The sequence below is a fragment of the Cottoperca gobio genome, chromosome 8 (genome assembly GCF_900634415.1).
Source record: "Cottoperca gobio chromosome 8, fCotGob3.1, whole genome shotgun sequence".
Lineage (NCBI taxonomy): Eukaryota > Metazoa > Chordata > Actinopteri > Perciformes > Bovichtidae > Cottoperca > Cottoperca gobio.
This window is the reverse complement of record NC_041362.1, coordinates 12,253,124-12,276,812: the sequence shown is the minus strand read 5'-3', so window position 1 is coordinate 12,276,812 and position 23,689 is coordinate 12,253,124. Positions and strand designations below refer to the sequence as shown.

Sequence of the window (23,689 nt, the reverse complement as noted above, 5' to 3'; positions counted from 1 at the left end):
ATGTCCATTGCCTTAATGTTGCTTTCAAATATAAACTTAGATTTCAACACAACACTGTGTGGAGTAGGAGGGAGGGGGGTAGTTATCCCGCATCCATCCCATGTTTGTTACTATCTTAGCTGCATCTGTAGCATCTGAGTAATGTTGGCTCTTACATAATAAGTGAGTCACTGACACCCTAAATTAGCACATAGGGTGGGGGCATGGGTTAGAAATACTCACGTCAGATAGTTTCCTTGTTAAGTCATCGTTTCCTAAAGACCACGAATAGATACAATGTATGATGTTGTACACAGTTTATAGTCGGTTCATAATCAGTCACTGATTACTAACAAACATCATTCTTTATAAATTATGACCGAAGCATTGTTGATCATTGTGTGACCTTTGGTTAATCTCAGAGAGTCATTCAGGGTGTTTAATGCTACATTGAGCTTCGGTTTATTGAGGTTTTTCAGCACACACTTCCACACACTGTAATGCATATCATAACACATAGGGCTCGGGTGTTTTACATCATTTCAAGAGAAGCATTACATAACTACTTGAAAGGGAAGCAAATGCTAACGAGATAGAAGTCGCAGTCTAACTATTTTTGGATTGCAGTCAGGTCCCTTTCTCCACAGTTTACGCCTCCCCGCCATGAGAGAGTATGAATATTAAACGATGCTTTTATCGTTTGTAATGGAAAGGCTCCCTCTGTGTTTCAATGACAGGAAAGCCACAAATCCATTTTTCCCTCTGCTGTATCACTACAGCCGAAATCCTCACGTGCAGCTCGCGTCTAAACAAGGCTTGTGTGTTTGTGCGTACGTGTGTGTGCATTTATGTGTGTCAAATCCCGTGACCTCGTGCTTTCGTCCCGACCAGCTTAGACAGCATGTCAGTGTGTATTGAACATCCGAGTCACATGACATCTGACCTCTGACCTCGGTGCGTCCTGCACCAAGACACAAGCCCAGAGTGTGCGTGTGGGGTGAGATAAACTGAGACACAGAGCTGAGAAAATAGGTCCTAAGAGGCGCCATATGTAAATGCATAGAGGGAGTGACGGAAGAATAAAGAACGGAGCAGAATAATAAGGTACGACCACCAGAAAGGGACGTTCCGCAGCACTGAGGGACGGATTGAGGTTGACGGTTCTTAATGATGTCCCAAAGTGGACGGCACCTGTCAAGTGACCGTTAATGGGCTGCTTGAATAGACCAGAGGGGGATCGCATAGAAAGTTTGCCCGAGGATGTCGTAACACGTGATCTGTTGCCATGACAACTGGAGCTCCAGTTTGAGGTGGGCTGAAAAAGTTTGTGGATTAATTCATACAGAGACGAGAAATAGTTGACGACAGATGACTGAGCTGGGCGTCCTTTCATTTATTTTCTTTTAACATGTCAAGCCGTCTGCATATTATAACAGTGATGCAATCCCTTTCAGTCAATGTTTACATGTTGCTCTCATTCCCTGCTCCCTTACCAATAAATAAATAATATTCATATTGCATGATTCCTGATCATTTACTGCATTATGATGAAGTAGCCTCGGTTGAGGCTACTTCGCCTGGCTTACTGGCTGAGAGAAAGAGATTACCATGAAACTGTGAAGCATCTCGTATAATCGCATCAACAGGCATGTTTTACATTCCCACCTAACATGAATTAATGTTATAGTCAGATATTGTGACTCATTACCTCACATCACCCCATTACACTTCCATGCTTTCAAAATGGGTTGTGTGTATTTGCGTCCTCTGATGTGCACTGTTGCCAGGTAATATGATGTTGTCCTTGGCAGTGCCTCAGCCATTCTAACATATGGCATTCATTGGTTGTAATATCTTTTTTTAATGTCTGTTCAGAGCCTAAATCTTCTTCTTGAACAGCCATTAGTGTCCACCTCCAGCTACAGTCAATGTTGACGTGCAGAAACGATGGCATTCAATCATCTAGGAGTTCAGATGGAGCGGTAGTAGGGAGGCAGTTAGAAGGAAGAGGAAAGCAATGAGAAACAAAGAGAAAGTAACAATGTGTTATTACAGGTGTTAAGACTTAACTCTAACACTTATGAGGTGCACAGCAGCAGATGGCTTATGCTGTCATCTGCCAGAGCTTCCACTCAGACATGCATAGGCACTCACATGAAGAGTCTACGATTATCCTCCTTTGAAGGCTCATCTGCTCAGGATTTTGTCTTGGGACGGAACAGGAGTTAAAAATGTTGCAGCGGCTTTTCTGCTTACCTTCAGTTTTTTTTAGCTAAAACGCAGAGAAGAGAAGAGGGACCTGACCAGCTTGCTTTAAATGGACTTTATTGGTGTTGTCCACCAAGACAGGGATGACCTGATGACATGACAAGACGGACTGCTTGTATCGCCGAGCACAATACATTTTTTTGTATCTAATAATAGTCCACACATACGTTTATTGTTTAAGATTCATTTGCATACATTTAGTCAAAAAGCTTTTGTAAAGCCTTAATTTAACCTTGAATATTTACTTATAATTATTAAAGTTAACCGCATGCAAAGCACAGTGGAAGTCGTGTTGGACTGTGTTTGGCTTTATCAAGTCATTTACTTACTTGACCCCAAAATGTTTTCCATTAAATATGTATTTCTTTGGAATAGCTACATCCAAAGTGCATGACTGAACAGCAGGAATATTCTTGTACTTTTTTATAGCCATTTGTCTGTGAGGCTCTTAGTGACAGGTGCAGAGTGTATTATTGTGCTGGTGCGTCAGTGTGTCTATCAGACTGTTCTTACACTTTAAAGAGAGAGGGGTGGCTGACCTTTATCACCACACGCATTAATAGGGTACTTGTTATGGAGAAAACACATAAGCATATACAGATACTTGAGGATATAGAAACACGCATACACACACACACAAAAGGAATCACACACATGCACAACTTTCAATAGATTAGTTCACTTGCTCACCCTCATCTGCCCCTCACATTAATCTCTGAAACACATATACGTGCACACATACACATGCACGCTCACACACACCATGTCCTTCAACCTGGGGGCACAATTCCACCAACCAGGCTTTATTGTGATATACTCACTCACCCCTGTGAATCCCTGGCAAAAAAATGGCCCTGCTGCACTATTTGCATTCACACAGTTGATGTAAGTCTGACTTATGGGCTGTTGATAGCTTTGTCCTATCAATACATGAGAGCAGACCCCTGGAGCGGACCATCCAGGGCAGGTTATATCATAACATGTGTGAGTGTATAGAACAGCTGTGAGCATAGCCCTGATCAGGCTCTCCTGCTCTGCTTAAGCTTGGCGTTTCCTCTCCTGCAGCGTGGTTGAAACAGACAACAAGACAAGGCAGGCACATACACCTACTCATATTTATGCACACAGAGAACAAAGGGCTCATTGCTGATATACATATACATGTGCACACAGACACACACGTGTTACAAAATGATAAGAGACATACAGCTGGGTACACACACAGGGAAGTATGCAACCCCGGGGTAACTAAACCATGCAAGGCATGTCACATTATGTGGAGTTCAAAGAAAAACAATTTATTTCCCAAAAGATAGAGAAGGTAGATATCCTTTTAGGTGCTGTTGTTTTTTTGTTTGTTGGCAGCAGTAGCAGTGGATGGGGCATGACGTGGAACCCTTTCCTGCTAATCAATACAAGTTGTTAGAGCCTCGCTCTCTTTCTCCTTCTTGCTCTCGATGTCTCTCTCTCAGATCCATTGTAATGCAGCACAGAGCAGTGCACACATGGCCTTTACAAAGGCTGCTTGTACTCCAGTAAACCTTGGGCTGGGAGCCTTTGTAGCGAAAGTCTGTGACCTCACTCTCTCCTTTTTAATACACGTACAGATGCTCCTGAGGGAAAGCACATGGAGGTGGACGCTTTGAAAAAGACACATCCGCTCGCTGAGATGTAATATTTTTTCTATTTACAAACAAAAGCTCATGCCCCCCCCCCGGCACATATAGGCACATATGCTGAAGCACCGACACGCCAAGACACTCACACAAGCTCACTGTGCCCCAATCCAGCTTTTCACAAAACTAATGGCCTTGGTGCTACGACAGCACTGAGCAATAAACACAATGCCGGCCCACACGGTGTGTGTGTGCGTGTGCGTGTGCGTGTGCGTGTGCGTGTGCGTGTGCGTGTGCGTGTGCATGTGCGTGTGCATGTGCGTGTGTGTTTGCGTGCGTGTGTGTGTGTGTGTGTGTTACGAAGGAGCCAGGCTTTGTTACAGCACTCCACACACTGAGCTTCTAGAGAAGGCCATGTTTCAGCAGGGTTTTGTAAGGACTTCGCGACCGGGTAACTAATTATTATTATTGACCTGCTAACTAATGAGATCCTCATCAAATCACTGTTATTGTATCACTGTATTGTGTTATTGGCCATATTAGGAAATAAATAAGCAAATGAGAGAGCATTTTTGAAAAGCTTTGTGCGTCACAAGTGGAAAATGCTGGCTGAGTGTGGATTGAGGGGAAAACTAAAACAAAAGGTGCAGTTTGCAATTTAGCCACAATGGCGTGGACATGGCCTTAATTCTAAGTGCCAGACTCTCTCTCACACACACACACACCAGGTTTGTGTCTATTTCCCTTGGCCATACAGTGACATGTAAAGCAGCTGTGCTGGCAGTTGTCAGTGTAGTAACTAGAGAGAAGAACAGAACAGAACAGGACTTCAGCAATAATGTGTGTGTGTGTGTGTGTGTGTGTGTGTGTGTGTGTGTGTGTGTGTGTGTGTGTGTGTGTGTGTGTGTGTGTGTGTGTGTGTGTGTGTGTGTGTGTGTGTGTGTGTGTGTGTGAGAGAGAGAAAGAGAGGCAGAGCCTGCTGAGCCAGGCCTCTCATTATGTGGAATGTAATCTGAGCTTTTGGGGCCCGGCCCGGCCCTCCGACTGCGCTGAATGGGGGACGAGCACTGGCCCCCACTGTCTTTCCTGTGCTTTCACTCTGCTTAGCTCGGCAACTCTGATTATATACCGAGAGGATGGGGTGGCCGTTTGGGGCGGGGGAGTGGTGGAGGTTTGGGTGGTTCAGGGGTGGTGAAGTTTAGGGCTGGTATGGGTTTGATGGTAAGCTTCCAGTTTGTAGGTTGTCTGAGTCGGTGTTGCTGAGGTGGATAGTTAAGTGTGTGGAGTTTGCAGCCTGGTCTTATCTGCATATACAGTAAAACAAATAAATAAAAAAACATCTAAAAAGTATGAGATTGACTTTACTTCCCACTCTCCTTCTAACTTTTTCCCGCAATTTGCTATCAAATAGGAAAAATATATAATATGCTGAGATTCATAGAGATGTGTGTAAAAGGATAAACAAGACATCCAGGATCCATTTGATTGTTTATTTGATTCTCTTGGTACATCCATGAGACTAATGCATCTTCAATTTGATTGTAGGTATGTTAGACCATCTTAACAAGACTTTGGAACAGAGCCTGAATACACACTGTATGAATCAGGGGTGTAACGATCCATTGATCTGGATATATGTATTGATTATCGAATATCATCGATACAAAGTGAAAACATCGATGCATATATCATCATCCATTCCAATGTCTGTGTCACCATTTCCGTCCAAACGCACCTCCTTCCTACAGAGTCCAATAATTAAATTTTAGTTGCTTTTTGTGAATTGATATACATGTGACTGATTGTGTTAAAAGGGCATAATAATGTCATTACATATCAATCTCAGGCCCCCGAATCTTGGGAAGATCTAGCAGACTCTCATACCAGCAAAAAAATCATATCATTGTCCAAAGAATCGACATAATATTGTATCGTGATGAAACTTGTGATGAATACTCCTAGTATGAATATACATGTATGTGACATTGTACTGTGTTTAAAATATATCCTCTAATATTAAGGTTCATGGGGTGAAACTGTGTTTTATTATGACTACTACAGTGTGACTTAATATACCCTTACTGGTATCCTCTATACATTTGAAAGGCAATTAAAGCAAGGTGCTGTAACAAGTATAATGGGAGAAGGTGTGGTGTGTGTGTGTGTGTGTGTGTGTGTGTGTGTGTGTGTGTGTGTATGTGTGATGCTGAAGTGGGCCTACTACAGCAGTGGAGCGTAGATAACCTTGGGTCACCTCAGACTAAATGACCGCTTCTGCACAATAGAGATGATTAATGTCCACCTTCAGTATCACACACACACACACACACACACACACACACACACACACACACACATACGCACACGTGTCATGTCACGTGGATTGTACTTGTGTGTGTGTGTGTGTGTGTGTGTGTGTGTGTGTGTGTGTTGGTGTGACAACCTTGTCCCTTGGAGCTAATGAGGCCTAGTGACCAGTGTCCCATGGCTAGATCTGTACTTAATAGTAGGGCATTAGCTAAATGCAGCATGCATACCATTTATTTCCCCATGTAAGTATTCATCATAAGACTGCATGTTATACATCTTACTACAGCCATTATAACTACTATTTACACCCTGAGAAAGAACTATTCATTAAAAAGCATACAACTTTTTAAGCAAATATGATACAAAATAATAAAAGAAAACGCTTACCAAAACCGCTTTAATTGTTGGAATACCGGAGGTAACAAACTGGTAAGATGACCCTGTTTCTCACTGGCAGAAGTGGGTCTCTGTAATATGGAATGATTACAGGGGCTAGGTTGTGCTTTATTGTGTGAAATACATATGTGTGTCTTTGTGTAAAAGAGGGGGGGGGGGGGATGGTTTACCACAGGGGAGCTCTCTGCCTATGTGCTCCACTGTTTACTTTCTACCAGTTGTAATTGGAGGAGTGACTCAGTCTGGTGCTCTCTGGGGAGAAAATTATTCATTTGTAGCCATTTCTGCAGTTTCAGTAGAAAACAGATGCTTAGAGAAAGGAAAGGGGAATACTTATTCTTATAGTTCTTGAGTGTATTGCATATTTATTATTTATACAAACCATATGACTTGTTTCATACTTTGCTGGTCTAAAACAGGAATTTATATGTAGTGTAATAGGAATATATTTGGTCAATCTTTTTCTCTGCCTTGTTCTGTATCCTACCTCTTTATTTGAGTATGTGTGTTGGAGTGAGGAGGGTGGTAGTTGGCAACCCACGCTGCTTGTGAGTCAGCTGAATCACTTACACTTGGCACAGCATGTCTTTTGAGAGAGAGAGCGAGCGAGCCAGACGGCAAGAAAGCAACATGGCTCATGACAGAGGGCACAGAGAGAATGGTGACCGAGCGGAGGAGGTGGTGAAATATGTGTTCCCAAAATCTGATGGGTGTAGCTGTTGAGAAGATTGATGTGATAGCAGGTGCAATGTTAGTGAGTTACCGACTACACTTCCAAGAGAAACAAGGTTATTGGGAGACATTAAGGTAACAAGCTGAAGATCATGTTTAGATGCTCCTCATACAGAGTCATTTTTACAGTTTATTATTTGGTTACAACATCCTTTTTGGAGTGACAACACATAGAGAGACCACATCATTACCTTACCTTGAGCATATGTCCAAATATAACCAACAGGCTAATAAAAAAAAGCATGTTAGAAACAAACATGGCCAAGAAATCACTCAGTTCATGAAGCGCCCTATTCTGCACACTGTGTAAGTGGGGATTCAGACAGAAATTGGGCCTGCGTTCAAACAACGCAGGCAGCAGCACTGGTGGGAGCGTGTTGTTTAAAGGGACAGTGTGTAGGATTTGGCGACATCTAGCATTGCAGTTGCAGGTTGCAACCAACTGAACACCCCTCCCTTTACAATACTGCAGTAACGAGTCGCTGGGTGCAAAACTGTTGTGAAAAACACAGCGATTCTTAGTTTCAGGTGATTATACACTAAAGAAAACATAGTTATGACTAGTATATTCCAGTTGGAGTAACAGTTGGCTCTGCATGTTATATCCCAATATAACATGGTACACAGTTGCTCCACACAAGCAGACACAGCTGACACGTGAGAACAGCAGATTGACAGCGATATCATGCATGAGAGTGACTCACAATACAAAAAAACCTACACACACACACACACACACACACACACACACACACACACACACACACACACACGCAGGGACACATGCAGGGACACATGGTCATTTTCTTCCCTCTGTGTGTGTGTGTGTGTGTGTGTGTGTGTGTGTGTGTGTATGTGTGTTTGTAGGAGGTTGATTATGTCCAACAGCCCACATCCAACCTTTGAGGAGGACGCTGTCTGCTCACATTTATTCCCTTGGATTTCTCTAAGGCCTTAACCTAAAATTTATCCTGACCGTAGAAGAGTGACGGGGGGAAATGAAGTGAGAATGGGCACACACAGCAAGAGAGCGTGTGTGAGGGGGAGAACTGCTAAAAGGAAGTAAGAAAAAGGGAGAGGCGGTCCACTAGAGAAAATGTTGTTTATGAGTGTTTGTATGTCTGTGTGTTTGTGGGTTTGTTGTGTGTTTAAGAGCATTCCTGTGTGTGTGTGTGTGTGTGTGTGTGTGTGTGTGTGTGTGTGTGTGTGTGTGTGTGTGTGTCTGCTTGTTCACTGTCTATTAGAAAAATTGGGAGCAAGCCAAACCTTGTTCTGTATCTTTTTATACCCCAGGCCAGTGTTTCACCCTCTCTGACAATAAGATTGCTAAGTGATTTGTGTGTTACTATCTTTAGTGGATCATACGCTCTGCTGACCTATCAGTAACTGGAAAAGGAGACCTGAACTGGGGAGAAGAGCTGAGAGAAGGTGTGTGTGACGGTGCTCCAGCGTGTATGTGTCTTCAGGGTGTGTGGATGTTCTCAGATGAGCCTGACCTGCTTTTTTTAAGAGAATGTTGTGCAATGCCTTTTTCAAAAATACACACTCTGAAAATGTATCCTAGTTACCTTTACACATTCAATGTTAAACCAGTAATAATTCACCATTAAAAGGCTAAGATAAAAAGATATGAAATATCACCATTACCAATGATCCAATACATCTATGCAAAGTGAAAAGATCATATTTTAGATTAACTGTTAAACAAAAGTTGCACTTAAACATTAGAAATGTATCACTTTAAAGTAAAACAAGTCCATTTTCGTTCTTTTTATTAAAAATAATAGATTGTTTTTCATTCAAATGTTTGGAAGGGCCCAATAATAATAATAAATAAACATGTACTGATATGTAAAGCCTCTGGCCCCTCGTGACCAACCTGTATCTGGTCTAAAGTGAAATGTTAGGTGTCTGTTCCCTCACATTAGGAACAGGGATGTTGACTCATGTCCTTATTCTTAGCACGCTGAATCAAATGTCCTCTTAGTTTGACTGGTGCACTATCTATTTCAGGCCTACATGGACAAACGTGGTTTGTGGGAAGGCCGTAAGGAGTGAGGAAGAAGAAAAAGAGAGTAAGAGCTGAACAACAACCACACCGGGAAATCAAAGTTGTGCCTTTCAAATTGTGTCACACACTCAAACCAACACCTCTGTTGGATTGTATTTACTTTCACTGTTAATATGTAAATCACAAGAGAGGTATGCAGTTCAACTGGAGTGGGAATAAACAGAGAGAAATTAATTGAAGAATGAATTGTGTAGCTATAAGAATAACAACTAACACACGCTCAGTGGGGCTCAGCTCTTTGCTACACATTAAAGGAACAGTTTGACATTTTGGGAAAACCTGCTAATTGGCGGGAGTTTGATGGCAAGATCAATACCACTTTGAAGTCTGTATGCTAAATATAAAGCTACAGCTAGTTAGCTTAGCTTAGCACAACGACTGGAAAATAGCTAGCCTGGCTCAGTCCAAAGACAACAAGATCCACCTACCAGCACCTCTAAAGCTCATTATTTAACAGCCTTTTCTGGTTTAAATCTGTACAACAACCGAAATATAAAAACAACACGTGGTGTTAAAGGGTAACGCAGCCAGTGATACTCCTTTTTATTGTAAAAGCCGCACTGACAAAACAGATATTGCAACCCAAACATCTAAGCAAAAAGCAACCTTTTCTTTGACGGCAGAATGTGAACCAGACGAGTGAAACCTCCAAAGGATTGCTAGTCTAGTGCTTTAGCCACTTGGCCACATCTATAATCAAGATTTATATTCTCCGTCAAACTCTCTGACTCAATATGGACTCAGATCAATAACCCTTTCTGTGAGTGAGCGCCTGAGGCTCTCAAAACTCATTACACTGAATAGATCTGCATTTTATCAGGAAGCCTCACATAGATAACATTTGGATGGGGATTCCCATCTGATGGCTTTTTATGTTTGAGCTGACTAGCATCTGACACAATAAAACCTTTGTCGTTTTCCCAAAAACCCTTGAGGGCACCTTCTGGTCTTCCAACCTCTATTCTGTGTGTCTATCCTACAGCCCTATGATCAACACCATAAAGAAAAACTATTTACTTTCACAGTTGCTAAAAGTATATTGTCTGTACTCACTGATCACTTGGTTAAAGTCCCAACAACATAACTATAATAGTATGGTACAGAAAAGGCTAAAGCTCCTGCTGTGCTACTGCAATAGCTGAATGTGTCAACAGCTTTATCAGATGTCAACTTTAAATATCTGAAATATCCCATACTGATGGAAATAAATCTCGACGGCACTCGGTGCAGCTTCTATTAGTGGAGCTGGATATCAGTGGTTGATGGCAAAATGTGTCTCTTGTCTGGTACTCAAATAGCTACGACGTGTCTCCGCCTAATAAAAGAAGGAGTTTCATTCCAAATGAGCTTTAATTTCTTCATTTCAAAACGCGCAGCTAACTCCAATGATTTGCTGGTTACAACTGTGAATAACAGAAGACTCACAATCCTTAATGCTGACATTATGAAATATGAAAAACTATTTGTTTAGCCATTTGTTTTTAAAGCTTGGAATCACATAGCTTTGATGGCAGCTGTCATTCCTGCTTGAGAATATTTACGTTAAAGAGTAATATGAATTGAAGAATCCTTACATGCTTTCTCTACTAGTATGAGATGATGAAAAAATAGTTTAAAGCTTTAAAAACAAATGAATGTCGTCTGAAAAATCACTTTGATGCATAAATAATAAAAGCAGTCTTTATAATATCTTTTTGAACATCGAGTTAAGTAAAGACGATCTTCTGGGAAGACTCTTCACTCTTGTAATTTACGGGCACTCTCTTTCTTTTTCTGAGTGCTGCATGTCTCTCTCTCTCTCTCTCTCTCGAGAGAGAACCATCTTGAATAGGTGATGTTATCATTTTGGGGAACATAAACAGGAGGCTCATCTTCTGCTCAATAACTGCCGTGGTAAATTTGAATAAAACAGTTTGAGTGCAATAACACAGCGGACTAATAATGATCGTTAACACGCACTCATCTTTTGCATGTTGTGGAGTGTGCATGCAGTATTGGTAATACAAGGACGGCTTATGAAACCATTTTATTGTTCACACATGAAAACACAGTTTTTGGTCAGATTGATTACATCTCATACATATTAGTTTACTGTAACTCTGGGGATATGTAGCTTTGTCAAGGCCAACATTGGAAAGATGTGGGTGTTCAGGCAATCTAATACATTTTACTGCGATCCACTTGCATTATGGGAAGTGTATTTTCGGAGGTCAAGCCATACTCTGATCTAAAATCTCTGCGTTTACATTCACCATTCTTTTTTGATTTGTCTCTTAACTTTATACACGTTCAGTACTACATTGCTTGAGTATATTTTGGGTGAAATGGGAATTGATATAGAACAGATAGTAAAATCAAAATGTTATGATTTGGTAACCTCAAAAATGTTATCTATAAATTCTTCTCACACACACAAAGCACATACACAAACAAATAGCATATAATCAGTGTCTGCAGTTTCCTGTGGAGGGGAAGGCAGAGTCTAAATGATGATCTTTATGTTGTGGTTCACTGAAAGCCTGTGGTCTTATTGTAAGTCTGTATACATTTCTATTTTGTGACTGTGTGTGTGTGCGTGTGTGTGTGTGCGTATGTGTGTGTGTGAGTACCCAACCATTACCATGTCTATTGTGTGTTGCTGTCAAGCCACTATGAATACGACTGGAGCTTCAATTGCAGGGTGGGAGGAAAAACCCTACATCTTATGGCATAGGGACAACGTTATATTTTCATCTCTGGCTTGACAACAGCATTTACATTCTCAAGTCTAGTCTAAACGTGAGATGACAGAGAAAAGATGTTAGATTGCAGTGTCCGAACTAGTTTTACCGATCAGCCATTGCTCTACGCAGCACACTTGTATACACTATCCAAGCATGTAATCGCTGCGACGGACGGGGTGGTCACACATAATATAATATAATATTAGTAATTACCAATCATCAAATGCCTGCAAAAGCTCAAATAAAGCTAATTTATCCCCTCAATATTCAGTGTTAAAGGGGATGTGTTCATTTTCAGGTTGATACTTATATTTTGGGTTTCTACTACAACATACATGTTTTAATGTTCAAATGTCAATGTCATACTGTCCGTCTGAATATACCTGTATTTTCCCTCTGTCTGAACGCTGCATTTAAGCGCCTGTGTCTTTAAGCACCCCTACGAAAAAGCCCAGTCTGCTCTGATTTTCTTGTGAGAAAGATATGGCGCAAAGGTACTTCTCAAGCCGTTGGTGGAGATACTCAGATGGGGGGAGGTACAGTATATCCTAATGAGCCTGCATGTGATATAGGAAGGGGAGCTACATCTGACCGAGGCAGCACACACAAGACTGACTGGGTTGTATTATTTCACAGTGTGTGGGTTGGTAGGCCCTCCAGATGCCCGGATTAAGTCAGTTCTTCATAATATGTCCCCTTTAAACCAACTCCAAAACACAGAGGACGCTCCTGATTCATGTTGGTGTTCAGGTCAACCAGCAATCAGCATAACTTCATAATTATCACTGCTTGGCAATGTCATCACAGTCATCTAGGCAACCACTGTGATCATTGCCGTCACCTGCAACATCACCATCATCACCGTCACTATCATCTGCGTCATTGTAACCACAACCGATTGTTTTACTCATCTGCTCTCTACATTTCTAACTCCGTGCTCTCCTCTTCCTCCCTCGTCTCTTCCCTCCAGCTACCTGTAGCAGAGACCCCTGCAGGGTTATGCTAATAACAGCTTTTTTATACTTAGGCAGCTCAACTATTGGTTTCAATAAAGACTGCCTTCCTGCTGAGGACTTAGCCAGCTCACTGCTGTCTCTGACTCCACAGCCTGTCACATGGTGTTACAGTGCTGAGCACTCAATGTTCAATGTTTTGGGAAACACGCTTTCCCAAAAAGGTTCAATGTTTTGGGAAACACTCTTATTTGCTTTCTTGATGAGAAGATCAATACCACTCTCATGTCTTCATGGTAAATATGAAGCTAACGCCAGCAGCCGGTTAGCTTCGTATAAAGACTGGAAACAGTAACTTTCTGGAGTCTCCTCTGGTTGCCTGTCAATTGGTCCCTGCCAAGAAAAGGTCCAGCACATAACCCCACGTAAAACCGCTACTTGTGTTTTTACACTTTGTTGTTTGTATTAGATTAACCAAACAATGATTCCTGTCTTATATTTCTTTAACTTACTTAATATGGTCTGAATGGTGTGTCACCAGTGGAAGGTCTATTCTCCTGCTCACAACAGACATAGAGGAGCCACCTACTGTATAAGGCCACCAAGTAAAAGTCCTCACAAGGATGACTGATGATGATGTGACAGATTTTGCTGTCACCGGTCAATGTCATTGTGACTCCTAATTGATTATTTCAGAGTTTTGACACATAACACAATGTGAGACAGTGGCTTTGGTCCAACAGTGTTTTTTGCTTCGGAAGGTTCCTAACTGAGTGAAATGACCTGGAAGTGGCAGGCGTGATAAGAGCTGGTCAAATTCTCTAAATGCTAAGGAAAGGAGCTTGAATGCTTCCTTTTTTAAAATCTAGTTTAGCATAGGGAACACTGGACCATCTTTTACAAAAGGAAAGGAGATAATGCTGTCCCACAACTCCTTGCGGCAGCACCATTCGGCCATTAATAACGTCCATCGTCGCTGTTTAATTGTACACTTTGGATGAATTGAAATCATCCTTTTTAGGACGTGTGAATTGAATTGTACAGCGTTGAGTTTGTCTCTCTCTCGCTCGCTCGCTCTCTCTGGCGTCCTGCAGCTCTGCCCATCCCTCTTCCCTCTTCACTATTTCAGTCCCTTCCTATATCTCTCCCTCTGTTCCCTCATTTCTCCATCCATCCATGTCCCTTCTAACCTCTCCATCATGTCACCGGTCTATTCTTTCCTTCCTACCTCTGACTTTCCATCTTTCTTTTCTCTCCAGCTCAGCTAGCTTGCTGGGCTGCTGACGTCTGCAGTAGCTATGGAGCGCGGCCAAGTACTGCCTTAAATCACACCGATTCCTAATGAAATGCACACACGTACATCACACATATGTGAGCTGAGGAATGTGCCAAGCATATACCCCCTCACACATGCACACATCAATAACATGCACCAAGATCCTGCCACTAGCACACATGCATATACAAATGCAGTCACACAAACTCAACATATTTTACCACATAACTTTGTGTAATTGTAATTAGTGATACAAGTGGATACATAAAAAAGGCTGACAGTTTAGTACTTCATATTTGATGAAGGCTCCCGTTAAGAAGCTGAAATATTTTTCTTTATTGAGCTCACACAGTGAAATGTGCCCTATTTTAATTTGCCTACTGACTAACGTTTTTTGTTTTGTTTTTTGTAGTCTCCCCCGAGAAAATTCTTTGCTGGAAACCCCAGGTTATAGAAAATATCTTTATTGCCAAATCTAATGCACCTAAATGTGCATAACATCTAACTCTGGATGGAGTTCTGTCTCCAAATATCAACAGCATGCCATGACAGCATTATGTACTAACAGAGCCTCATACTGGAGGGATTCAACTCACCTACTGCTTTTTTTTTTTATAGAATCTGGAAACTGTCCAGTTGGTTGGCTCTGGCTTCAATACTGTACACAGAAGATAGCCCGTCTGTTGCATATTACATTTTCCCTCAGACCTCCCCTCCCCTGAGCTCAGAAATCTGTTTTACCTGACCCATATTTTCACATTACAGGACATTGTATACTTGGTCACAGTGTAATGAACTAAAAAAAAAAGTGTTTAATCAGGACAGGTGCTGCTTCAAGTGAAACCTACAGATCACATTTTCAGTGACACGGGGGCGACATGACCTGGCAGAACCCCTCTGCAGCCTCTCCATTTCCTCCTTCTCCTCCTCATTTGGCTGCAGCCGGCCACCAGAAAATTCACAACACTGCCAGTAATCCTCTGCGATGGCTGACAGCACAGCAGGCGCTATATCACATGATGGGATTGACGTTTTATAGGTCTACTGTGGACTGCTATCAGCCTAAGGGAGGGAGAAGCATGAGCGAGGGACGAAGTATAAATCAGGACTGAAATGCGGCTTCCGTAAAAAACTCTGGGAGGAGGATGTCGGTAGATATTTTGCACAAACACTCTTGTGAAGGAGTGTGTTTAGGTCTACTAACTAGGAGAATGATAATAATTGATAATGTTTAACTGTTTTGAACCAAATTTAAGATTTAGTGTAAATCACCAGATACAGATGCAGCACTTGTTTTCCTTCTTTTCTCCCTAATCATTTAATCCGCTTTAAGGTAAAACTGTTTTTCTTTCAGTCTCCCACAAGCTGCTGGTGTAGCTCAGTTTACCACCAGGCCAGGATACGCGGGAGAGGAAGAGAAAAAACATTTTACGACCCTCCAATTATTCCCGAGGAGCTTGGTGTGTACCCCTCTTTAGCACTGTTATGCGTCACCACAGAAACAGCATGACCGCGAGTTCTCACTGTTGGCAAGAAGGGACACGAAAGCGGAACAACATACTGAAACAGGCTGGAGGGCAGACACAGTGAGGCGCACTACTTGTGGTGATAAATGATGTAAAGTAATGTCATTTGTGGTAGACGTAATTATAGTCTTCACCTGTGTGCGGGTGTTAACATGACTAAATAGTTGGAACAAGAACACACTGATATTTAAGCTGAGGGAAAATTGTTGACTCATAAACCAACATTTATATCAACCGTAATTATTTGACATCTGTGACGAAAGATTAATGTTTGCTCAGCGGATTTGATATTTCACTTGAAACAACTCACTCAGAAATAAGGGATTTTAAGTCTGGTAACTACAAGCGATTTGTTTGGAAATGCACAATGCAATAAGGAGATGGTACGTGCCCGAATGCAGAGAAAGTCTTTTATTATGATGAAATCTCTTCTCACAATGCAAGTAGGCAGAGAAGATAAAAACATTGTCTGTTACAGTGTTTCAAATGTAACCAAATGTTTAAATGTTTGTGGAACTGTTATTCCAATTGCAGATTTCCAAGGCCTTTTTTCATTTTATTTGTCATTTCTCACAAAGCCTAAATGGAAACACTCAATGTACCGTTCTGAATTTGATAAGGAATGTGTGAATGAGTTACACTTTACCTTACACTTGGCTTTCTCTCTGTGATTGACAGGTTGCTACGACGGTCTGGGTGTTCGTGCTCATGAAAGTTAATTGTAGCATTTTGGTCTGCCTAAAAATGTCTTGTTCAGCGTTCGGTTGTACCTTGCTCTTGTGGTTGCATAAAAACAAGATGGCCAAATCTCAAGGCGGTAAAACCGTAGCCCGTAAACCAATAAATGACGTCACAGAGGGCTACGTCCACTTATACAGTCTACTGTTTTTATCAACAAAAGAAAGAATACAACACATGTCTTAATGTAAACCTTTTGGGGAAGATAATACAATCTAAAATGATCTAGTCTTTGGGTGGATTTTTACATGCAGAGAAGTTATTTATGTATGCTGAAAGATGAAGCCAGCGCTTCTCACTTCATCACAAACGTTATGTCTTTCAACTGATGGTGACTCTCACTACACTCGCTTGTTTACTGGTAGATATTGAATATCATTAGATAAGGTGAGAGAGGAGAGTGGGGCCAGCAATACCAGTGTAGGGCTGACACTAACGACTATTATTATTATCGATTAATAGCCGATTATTTTTTAGATTAATCGTTTGGTCTATAAAATGTCAGAAAAAGGTGAAAATGTCCATCCCAGTTTCTCAAAGTCCAAGGTGATGTCTTGTTTTGTCAGTCCAAAAGATATTCAGTTTTGAGAGTCTGAAAACAGCATTTTATGCCATTTATGCTTAAAAAAGGATTAACGATTAATCAGTTATGAAAACAGTTGGTGATTTAGTTTTCTGTCGATCGACTTATCGATTAAACGACTAATCGTTGCAGCTCTAAATCAGTGTGTTGGGATAGGAATAATTCTGGTGTTATGTCAATGAACCCCAAACATAGTTAGTTTTGAGAATCTTGTCATTATCTTTGACTCTCTCTCTCTCTCTCTCTCTCTCTCTCTCTCTCTCTCTCTCTCTCTCTCTCTCTCTCTCTCTCTCTGTCTGTCTGTCTGTCTCTCTTTCTCCATCTCCCCCTCTCTCTCTCTTGCTCTGTCTGTCTCTCCCTCTCTTTCTCTCTCTCTCCCCTCTCCCTCTCTCTCTTTCTCTCTCTCTCTCTCTCTCTCTCTCTCTCTCTCTCTCTCTCTCTCTCTCTCTCTCTCTCTCTCTCTCTCTCGTTGGTCTGGTGTAGTCTTGTGTTTACACTCCCCCGCTGCTCAGTGGGCTTTTTTTCTACAAATCATCGTTCACGCAGTTGACTCAGACACCACTGTGTGCTAGAGAGAGAGAGAGAGAGACCCCCCCTCCCCCCGCCCCTTCTCTTAATTCTCTATCTAACCTTGCTTCAGCACTGACGTTCTTATGCAACGCCGCCCACTGAGAATCCATTAGCCCCTCCCACACAAACATACAATCTGCCTACACACAACGAGTAGCTTTAAGCATATTTGTTCTGCGTGGGAGAGGAGTGACATCATTTAGTCCACCTGTGTTGCATGTACAACACAAACACTACAACATAAAAAACAGATTCATGTGCTAATTAGGACCAACCAAATTATAACCACAGGGAAATAATGATTATGTATTTCTGTTGCAAAGGCAAACACAACTAAGACTTTATGTCTGTTAATTATATATTGTTTGTTTAATATGTACAACAACATTGCATAGAGTTATGTACTGGACTATGTAATCTCAGTTAACCTACATTATTGTGGGCGTATTGATTGATTGTTTTAGTTTTTGCAAGGTGAACCTAGTAAACGATTTAGTGTAATGCATTACCTGCATCCTGTGTGTTTCCACAACACAGTAAATCCTTACAGTGTTATGTTAATGTGCATATGCAAATACACTGAAGCAGTCATGTAGACAGTCACATCAACGCCTTCTATTTCACAGATCATTGTATGCCAGAGATAATCTTTAGATCCATGGGAAATTAGCATCATAAAAATCCACAAATCACCTCAGGCACATAGGAACAATCTATAATACTGAACCATGTGATGACGAACAGGCCACACATTCACACATTTCTCCTTTTTAAAGCACACGGCATTAGTAAATGACTGTATTATGCATCAGAACAACTGTTCCGTAACAAACTGAGCCCTTTTTATTGGGTCACAATGCTGCTGTTGCTTTCAGAGTATTACGTTAATCGGATCATGGTGATTGGTGAAAGTGGAGATGTGTATGTGGGAGAAATACCTCGTAGCACAACGCCATGACCGAGTGCAGCAGTAGATATATCTGACAACTACGGTAACACACCGTTAACATTAACATAATATAAGCTGTAAGCATTGATAAAGCGCTAATGAGCTTTTAAGTTTGTTATGAGGTGAGAAGCAACTGGTTCTTCCAGAGTTCCAGTTCTCATTTGCTTCAGCGTTTATTGCCAAGAGCATACTGTAGGAATTTGCATCACCAGTCACCCACACAGAGTGATTAATTCAGCCATTATTTCGGATGCGTCCTCGGCCCAAACTGGATTCCACAGCAAGTTAACAGCCTCCAACTCCTTCGCTCTATTTATTTGTGTCATACAATATTTTGGCATGTGACAAATGATGAAGCCCTTGTAAAAAGCCCTGGATGATACCTGACACTTTGTGTTAGTTTCATAATCTTGCATGTCTCGCACACAACAACACAACAATACACGATGCAATTAATTTGATGCTGTTAGGTAACTGATTAAAGGACTGGGAAGATGAGTGGAAAATTAAAAATCATGTAACAATATATTTGAAGCAATTACAGAAACGGTCTTATTTTAATTGTTCTGTTTTAATATGTTTAGCAATTACAACTTTGTGTGTCTTTCAGCCCCCAATTTAACTTCAGCACTACAGACATTTAGGCTTGGTATATTGGAAATATATTACATTTAATCTTAAAAAAGTAATCCCAAGACATAAGAAATAATATATTCAGTGTAAAAATTAAATAACAGGATAGCAAACTGAGGATTTATTATAAATAACCTCTTGAAAAGTAACTTTTAAAAAAGATTTTCTGAATCCTGAGTCATCAATAACAAAGATACAAATCTACTTTCCTGGTAAAAGTTAACATAACCAATATAGAGTGGGTTAGATGGAGGAATCTCTATCATAACCTCCAAGTCTGTCTTCATTAGAGCCTCTCTGTGCAGTGCTGTTGGTTGACAGGTGTGTGGTAAATTCCCCAGATCATTGCACAAACTGGGCCATGTGAATATAAAGCATGTCTTTGTTCTGACTCAAGCTACAAAGCAGATATGTTACATCACCTCACATGCAGATTGAGTTCTGTTGATTAGATCATTGCAAAGAGCCTAAAATAAACAATGTATCCGTCAGAAACACTGCAGAGATAATCAGCTGAGGTTGAGGTTAATGTGCTAAAGGCCCTGTCACACAGTTCCGTATGCTGGCGCATATGAAAATGAGCATATACAACGTATATGAACGTATACAGAGCCTATTGATAGCGTATCACGTACTTATACAAAATGTTTCAGAGCGTGTGGCCAATGTATTTGACGAATGCCCAACAGATGCATATGTTTCTGCCATACAGAACTGTGTGACGGGACCTTTAGTCGTGGAAACACCTGAGCCTTGGGAAGTAACACTCGTAAGGGAAAAAATATATGCAAATTAAATTGACACAATTAAAACTTTTACACTTACCAACACAAACAACTAGCATCACCTGTTGTGTACATACATGTAAATAAGAACTGTTACATTTACATAGGTGTGCACACCCGCCCCAACAGGTTACGTTAAATTAACAACACTGAACTTGTTCTAGCAGGAGGATTTATTTACTCTTATAAACTGCAAATACACCTATGTGAATATAAAGTTTCAACATACACAGTGAAGTGAGACTCTATTACTTTTGAAAGATCTATGAAAGAAGATAAAACAATTTTTTCTAAGAAGTGAAATGTTGAATTTACAATGGATACAATGCTCCTTTGCTTAGCTCAATATACTCCGAGGTTTTGCTGCTACAGCCTCACTTGGTCTGGTTTGACCAGCAGCTTATGGTGGCTAATATTAGCTGATGTTAGCAAACTTTAGATGGATTTTGCTCTGTAACTGATATTACTGAGACAGTTTGGTGTTTGGGGCATTTGCGTTCTCACATGCTGTTGCTCACACCATGTTTTCAAATGGTCTTATTGTTGGCGCCGCTGTTTCAAAGACAACCAGACCCCTTTCTATTTACCTCGGAGCCTCAGCAACAACGCAGAACTCACTGCATTTTGTTTTTCACAGTTACTTTGGTTTTTCCACTGTCCGCCGAGTGAAAGTGCCATGATGTCATCGCTCTATAGCCATTACATAGTGAAGATTTACTTCATAATGACAAGTTAAAGTAAGAAACGTATATTTTGCCAATGTAAGTGTTTAAAGCAGTAATGTAGGTGCATGTCAGAGAAAGTGAAAGAGTGTGTTCAGGCCTGCACGTGAGCTGCGTCCCGGGCTGCATTATTAACCAAATGGTTGAAATTCCAGAGTTCTGAGACGTTCGGGGCTGCTCCAGCTGTGGAGACATTACCCGGGGATGTCCAAACAGGTACACTTGGAAAGGCCTTATAATTTCAACTCTCAACTGCGTTGTAAACGAGGGGACGAGAAGCCATTACATTCTTGAGTTATTACTTACAGTCACTTGTGCCATCTGCCAGTCTTATTGTCATGAAATTGGTTTTTCGAAGACATCAGTGCAACTCTTACTCCCCTCTCCTGTGCAGCTTTAAACACACACTCTCTTTTTCTCTGGAGTTAACCTCATCCTAGCATTTCTCAAGGGCACAAAACCGCCATAGTAGTGTTCATTCAAGAGTATTGCCCTTCAGCACTGCCAGTAAACGCCACAGAGATGGCTTTATCTCTGCATGTTTTGACTTCCTGTCCCACTGATCCATATGAGTGCGAGCTGTGCTTGCCAACAATCCCATCCTCACACATTTAGACAGACAGGGGGGGAAAAAGAGCTTCCTTTGAGAGCTTGAGAATACATTAGTGGTGTTGACAAAATATTTTAGTCCTGGGCAGACAGCTACGGAACGCAAAAGAACAAAGTCTCATGACTTACAAGTCAGAAGCGGCATGGCCAGACGTCACCAGGGTTTCTTTAATGTGTGTAAATATTATTCATGAAAGTGTTCAAAGCATTCTGAGGTATAAGTCAGGTAAATCCAGACTGACTCTAAGTAGACAGAAAAGGTGTTTAGAAAGCAATAGCTATTTTTTGCTCAGCAACAGAGGAGACTTTGTGGTGACGTGCAGGATAGAGATGATATGGATTAAGTTTCACATGAATATGTTCTGAGGAAGGACTTCTTGTTTTCGGTTTTGTTGTATTCTTCTCAACTTGTGCAGAATGTTTCCCAGCATGTCCTCCACTCTCTCCTGGGTACACAAATCAGCCTCTGATTCTCTCTCTCTCTCTCTCTCTCTCTCTCTCTCTCTCTCTCTCTCTCTCTCTCTCTCTCTCTCTCTCTCTCTCTCTAACACACACATATACACACTAGGAAGTGATGAATAGCAGGTGTCCACCCCCCCTCCCCCCATACCTTCCCCTATTCTCTAACCCTAACAGATCTACAGATTGCACAGCACTGATTAATCTCTTTCATGTCGCTTGGACACTATGGAAAGTGGCCAAATGCAAGGATAGTTTTACAACACAAGCAACTTCACCAACCGAGGCAGCGGCAGACCAGCAGCTCCGTGTTCTGCAAGGTAAAATTACAGTTTTTTGTCAATGGAGTCTGGTGGCTTAGGCGAGAGCAAAGATAACCGCTTCAGTCCCCCGTCTCGGCAGGGTCAAGCGATCAAAATATTCTAAATTTAGCATACACTTAAACTGATATTGATTTACTTTTAGGTCTGCCTTTCTTTTAGGTGGATAAAATACGTTTTGCTGAATGAATGTAACATACTTCAGTCAGTGACTTGCTATAACAGAGATGACAATCTTATCAAATCATAAAGCAGCAAAGAGATGTGGTCAGGACTAAATCCAAATCAGATGTGAGATAAGACTTTATTTCTAATTGATAAGGCAGAACACGTGGAGCTAGAAATACCATGAACAGCAGAGCCACAGTTGATTTGCATATTATCTAGGATTCTGCAGGGCTACTTTGGTAACATTGCTGGTTAGATCTCTCGTCCCACCCTTTAGCTACAAAGTATCGTGTGGACCCAGTGGCAGGTATGGGAGTGCCGTGATAGACCGCACTGGAAACCAAAGTACGTCACACAGAGAGGAGTGATGAGGGAGGGGAGGCCGAGGACTGTGTGTTTGTTTTTGGTTTCCTTCTGCTGATAAGAGCAGCTGCAGTTTAAAGGGCCGGGCACGTGTCTGTCGGGGATATCTACAGTGTGCAAAGCAAACTGAACAACTCCCACTATGCATCAGTGTGGCAGTGTGTGTGTGGCAGTGTGTACACAGGATTGCAGTAAAGTAGCGTATGTATGAGAAGATTGCAAGACACAAAATGCTACATGTATCTACCAGAAGCTATGAAAAGAAACACTCGTAAAAATGTGTTTTCTTCATACACTATACTTACTACTACAATATACTACTTATTATGCATTGTACATATTTTCCATTCTATATTTGTATATACACTAAAGCACATTCCTTGTATGTGATAACCTACTTGGCAAGAAACCGGATTCTGACATGAAACCTTTCGAGCTCTGTTGGAATTAGCACAAGCCAGCCGGCAGCTGCAGGACGTTTTAGTACAGAATATATTTGGGTCAATGTAAACGGTGTCTTGTCTGCCTACCAGCAACAGCTTGTGTGTTCCAAACGGGTGTGTGAGCAACTGTTTAAAGCAACTGTGTCCGTATCCTTGATACTCCCTTAAGCTTCAACTGTGAGACCAGTCAACACGTGTCATCGTACTTCTTCACAGAGGTGGGAGAAGCGCTCGCATCTTTTACTCAAGAAAAAGTAACAATACTACAGTGTAAAAACTTTAAGTCCTGCATTCAAACTCTTACTTAAGTAAATGTGCTATGAACATCGAAATATAATTAGATTACCAAATGTAAAAGTACTCATTATGCAGAATGGCCCATTTCACACTCGTATATATATATATATATATAGTGTATCTCTATAAATATTGATCAGCTGGTAAAGGATAATAATACATAATTGATTTATTAATCGATTTACATTTTGAATTAATAA

General features: G+C 41.2%; 2 long non-coding RNA genes across 3 annotated transcripts in view; both read left to right on the top strand.

Moving 5' to 3' along the window:
- LOC115011991 (uncharacterized) overlaps positions 1–23,689 on the top strand; it is a 54,770-nt gene that overhangs the window by 6,936 nt on the left and 24,145 nt on the right. The gene's annotated exons all lie outside the window — the stretch shown is intronic.
- Positions 8,190–11,030, top strand: LOC115011990 (uncharacterized). The gene is made up of 3 exons (XR_003832627.1): positions 8,190–8,363; positions 8,657–8,729; positions 9,315–11,030. It is a non-coding gene; the product is annotated as an uncharacterized LOC115011990 (long non-coding RNA).